Source organism: Monopterus albus, unplaced genomic scaffold (genome assembly GCF_001952655.1).
Source record: "Monopterus albus unplaced genomic scaffold, M_albus_1.0 scaffold105.1, whole genome shotgun sequence".
NCBI classification, from domain to species: domain Eukaryota; kingdom Metazoa; phylum Chordata; class Actinopteri; order Synbranchiformes; family Synbranchidae; genus Monopterus; species Monopterus albus.
The window spans coordinates 3,518,137-3,523,448 of record NW_018127985.1 but is presented as its reverse complement, the minus strand read 5'-3'; the positions used below and the strand labels follow the sequence as shown (position 1 = coordinate 3,523,448).

Here is a 5,312-nt window from a genome sequence, read left to right as displayed (position 1 = left end):
TAGCATAGTAACTTCTTCCAGTAATGTAACTGGTAGCTCGCAAAGTAGCTTCCCCATTAAGAGTTTATATAACTGAACACCATATGTAGGCTTTTGCTGCTTCAGTCCAGACATTTAGCACCAACTCTGGATGAAATGACATTTTCTTTCTCTTTCTTTCTTTTGTTTTCCCTTGTGATTAATTTCATGACTTTGCCATTTTTTATTACTGAGGAAAAAGAGCTCATTCTCTCTTTTATAAATCAGTTGAGTGTCACATAAAACACAAGACAAAGGTGACGCAACAGCTCTTACAAAATAACACTATTCACAGCATGGGAAATTACTGTTTCAATTTTATGATTGTGGAAAGCTGTGGAACTGAAACACACCATGCTGTTACGCCATATGTTTCACAGCTTTGTCTACAAGCCCTGACTGGTCCCTTTGATTACACATTGTTAACCATACAACCAGAGTAACACTGCTTGAATGTGCAGTCACTCAAGCCTCAGCAACTTTTGTACAACATGACATCAATGCGAGAAAACAAAAACATTTCCATTGCTATTTTTTTCTTTTTTTTACACTAATGCTCTCCATGTCCAGTGAATTTCATCTTTTAGGAATGCCACTTCGACTCATGCAGACTCTAAGTGCACTGTCAACAGGATTAGTAGTACAGAATAGTTTAAAATGTGGTTTAACTGTATGTCCTTTTTGGTCCCAAGTTTGTTAGTTTGCGGTAGAAAGCAACAGGAAACATGAAAAGAGAAAAGATCAGTGGTACCTGATGAAAGTCCCCAGCTGGACTCCAACTGGGAACGTCACAGATTAAATTCAAGGTTTTTGTGGGTCTGAAATGGAATAGTAAACAGTGGTTTTCTTTTTTTTTGTATAATCCTCTACATAGACCATATACTCACAGTATAAAATGACTTGCAGTCTTTCCCAATTCAGGCAGATAAGTTTATATTAGACTAACTTTGTAACAAAGAGTACTATATCATGTGCTGCCATTTCCATTTGGAAAGGCTGGTCCCATTTCCAAAACCACTGTGCTCCTGGAATATCTGCCTCTCTCAACCAGCAATTTATTGAACAAGGCAGTCTCATCTTTTCCACTCTTCACCGTCATGAGAAGCTGTAATTCTCTGTCACTATCCTCAGCACGATCTTTCTCTCTCCCCCCTCCACGAAGAGCCAAGCTAAGGCAACTTGCATACAAAACAGCTGACTCAATCATCCAGCTGCATAATCAAGATAAGGGAGACGGGGACAGGAAAAGGGAGATGTGAGGACTAATGTAAGATGCAGCTTTAGCAACAGCAGCAAAACGAAAATTTGAGACATTAAAAGTTAGAAGACAGTGATTCACAGTGATGGTAAGAGCTAAGCTGGGGCTGATCTTCTGAATGAGGTTGGTCACTAAAAATTAATACAGTACTTGGACTCTAGTGGCATAATACAAATTGTTTAAAGTTTGTCTTCTTTTCCCTTTAAATGTCAGTGAGACAGTAACATATTATTTAACCAGAGCAGCAATGATACAGCACTCCTACACCTATGTCTGTGGTGCAGCTGAGTGGAAAGCCAGAGAGCTGTTCTTATAGACCTGTCATTTCTTTGGCTGTGACTGGAGGTGTAGGTTATATTAAACATGGCATTGTTTCAGTATTTTTCAATATGCCTTAGACTACTGATCTCCCACCCACTAGCAGCACCACCACCCTCCTCCTCTGACAGAGGATTCACAGTCTTCATTTGTGACTTCAGAGATGGCTAAACATCTTTGCAAATAATGTCTTTGATGACTTAAAGAAGAAATCAAACCATAAAAAGCCTTATGCAATTCATATAAACCAACTAAAATCTAATGGCCACTATAAGATATGCATTTCCCGGACAGATGGCAAAGACGCAGCAAAATCCTCAGCTAATCTGAATGTGCCTGCACAGGGTTCCTGTACAGTAAGTACAGTACATAATACCTTCAGGCCATGCAATGCAACAATAATTTATTATTGTGTTTCAAATCATCTGAATCATACCTTTGCCTTAATGATGAAGGGCTTTGTATAGTATTGTGTCCTGTGAGCTTCATGTGGATGTCGTTTTGTGGCTGTGGTGTGTAGGCTGAGAGGATCTAGCAGTGCTGAAACAAAGCTTTTTTATTTATTGTGTAAATTTCATAAATATACACATATATAAATCACTGTTTACTATTCCATTTACATTAGTAACATGAGTGTAGAATTCTGACTTGCATGTAAATTGTTATCAGCTTCTGATTATGAAAGATGAAAAGTGAAGTTCAGCCGTTCCGGGCTAAGTAAAGCGGCCGGGAGCTGTCCGTGGTGCTGAAGCGACGTCTCCAGCGGGCGGTGTTACTGGAGCTTTTCAGTTGCACACACCCGCTGCACTTTCAGTGGAGCTGTATAAGGTGGAGTGCACGCACAGCTGATGGAAATTGTGTTATAAAAAACGTACTACCTATTAGGTACAATAATGTTCAAATTGATAAAACTTACAAAGGGAAACTCTGACTATTTGCACTATACAGAACATGAATCAGTGTAAAGAACGCTCTCCTGTCTCGTTCACAGTGCATATCAGCTTGCAAAGATCTCACAGAAATGAACTCAAAATGCGTCGACTTCGCATGAGGGTACATAAGTTCCGTTGTGCATTTTGTAAGGATTGTGAGCACTTATTAGTTCTACACAGTATGCACAGCAGCCGAGCATAATAATATTTCTCCTCAAAGCACAACATTTTAACTATAATGATTTATCTTTGCTCCTAGGGAATGCAAACCAAAAGAGACCAAGTATGTGTGTTGGTGTTGGTGTGTTGAAACTGCGTTATTAAAGTATAAAACCCAGCAACAGTGCATCAGCTTACCTGCTTGACGATCACGGAGCAAGAGCCACTTCCCGATACTGACAGCTTAATGTACACCACCAGAAATACAGGATATTTTCAAAGAGATGTGTCTGATAGATCGTAGAGAATAGAAATGGAAGAGAAAACAAATCCCAGTTTTCTGTTTTCGGTTTGGAAATGTACAAAGCAGCGACTGACTGCGTCGAGGGAGATTCTCAAAGATCCATTTAGCGGTGAGTGATTGAATTCAGAGCCGCGCTCCTCTCACCGCTCGCCTTTATGTATGCAGAACAGACCCGGAGCCCTGCTGGGGTTTTTTCTATTGTACCGAGAGCGGACACCGGCGTTTAACCACAGCCAAAAGAGGCGGGTAGGTAGACAGGTATTACTGTATCACTCGTGAAATTGCGGGGCATAAGTACAAGAGGAGCGCATGTTGATCCTCCACTCTAGCCGAAGCAAAGTTTAAATCTCATAATAAGATTGTTTGTCAGCGCCAGGCTATAAATGGTGGCGGGTTCAACACGGAGGCAGGCGGGTTTATGGCAACTCATGCAACTGAAAGGAAAGCGCATGCTAGTCTCGTAAAAACTGAATAGTCGGAGTGAAAAGTATTATTTACGTCACTGAGGCTTTAGGGCTTGAACAGCCTATCCATGAGCATACTTCTCCTCCTTTTTTCACTGAACACAGGCGCTGCAAATGGTTTTGAATTGCTAAATTTCACAGTCAAGATGGGGGCATGCTTAATCTGTTATTACATGAAGGGAGATTTTTTCTTTCCTTGCATAAATGTCCACCGGTCCGACCAGCAGGGGGCCCTTTAATATACCAAAATGAACGCTTAATAAGTTAATTTAGGACTATTTGGTGCCCTAACTCTTAAAAAAAGTTTGTGTCTGCATGGAGCATGGTTGTATTGCCTATCACCTATCATGTTATATTTGCCCATTCTTCTAAATTCATAGCTTTACAGGCATGTGTCATGACAGTTGCAGGCAGTAAGTTGTCCCCTTAGACAAGCTTTGGTCCATGTGATAGTAAAGCCATACATAAAAGTGTTAAATTACTGAATACAATAACCTGCAGAATGCATATTTTCAATATGGACCTGCACTCATGCAGTTTGACAGGAATAGAAGAATATATTAATCTGTTTAAACATACTTGTGGATACCCAGCTGTCTCTTTACTCTCCCTTTGTGTTCACACATTAATAAAATCTACATTTTTCAAAGAATAATATGCAGATCTAAAGGCATGGCAAGGTTCACTGAGCTCCTGCTTGTATAGGATCAACACAAAATGAGCTGAAAAAAGTTCTGAAAACAGAGGAACAGATTATACTATAGTTCCCTGCCAAGATATGGTTGTGACAAAATCTGATCTGTGCCTCAAGGGTTAAACCAAGATTGTTTGTCCCTCTGTAAATGCAGTCCAAGGTTTAATTTATAGAGTGCAGACCGATGTCCTCTGTGATGACGTAGTCTGGGGGATGACCTGAACAAGATGGGAAGCGGCAGCCAGGCTGCAGATGCTCTTCTCTGAGAGTGAACGAGTGGTTGTGTGAGGACTTGGCACAAATGCTGCAATGTCTTGTTTCATTGCAGCAGTCACATTGGAGCTGTGAAATGTGGACATAGACAGTCTGGCCCAGGAAGTCACAGCACTGCAGCAGCTGAGAATGACTGACACAGTGCATCATGCTCTCTAATATCGTCATGACCCCGGGGCAAACCTGATATAAGACCCCATACAGACACTGAAGCCTGTGTTCCCTGTGTTGCAACTGCACACCACCCTGAATTCACAAAATAAAGGTTTACAGCTATCACCTCCCACAGCTGGCAAAGGAAAGAACAGGTCCCAGCCAAAGGTCTTGAGCAGGTAAAATGCCAGTGTTTCTGCTTCAATTCTGAATCCTACCATGCTAAGTAATTCTGTGAATACATTGGAGCAGCACATAGGTGCAGGGCTTTATCTGAAAAAAATCTCTCTTTTTTTGTCTATTTTTAATTCAGGCATAACACAAGGACTCTGCACCTTTCAGAGTGCAGCAGACGGGGTGGGCTTGATGGGTTTTCATAATGAACCTTTTCAGCTGAATTTACTTTGTGTGCACAAACACTTTAATGTCATTCTGGTATGAGCTTTAATTCCCAGTGGGTAGGACTGCCTTATTAATGATGTATAATGTAAAGTGGAGGGTAAATATATATATAAAAGGACATATTTCCTATGTTAAATCCCACTGTATAATGTTGTGATGCATTGTTACCCTGCTACTGGATGATGTGAAGGTTTTGAGAAAGACTAGAAATCAACTTTCTGTTTTATACAAATGGACACTTTATGTAACTAATCATATGATCCAGTGGGGCAGTAGGTTTGTTTACACTGCAATATTTAACCAGTTAAACTGAAAGTTCTGCATTATGTTCAACATG

General features: G+C 40.5%; 1 protein-coding gene across 2 annotated transcripts in view; it reads right to left on the bottom strand.

Annotated features, from left to right (window-relative positions):
- Window positions 1–3,599, bottom strand: part of elfn1a (extracellular leucine-rich repeat and fibronectin type III domain containing 1a) — a 59,299-nt gene extending 55,700 nt beyond the window's left edge. For both annotated transcript variants that reach the window (XM_020610562.1, XM_020610561.1), the window contains exon 1: window positions 2,884–3,599. The gene's annotated coding sequence lies outside the window, so the exon portion shown is untranslated. The remainder of the gene's footprint in view (window positions 1–2,883) is intronic.
- Between the last annotated feature and the right edge of the window lie 1,713 nt (window positions 3,600–5,312).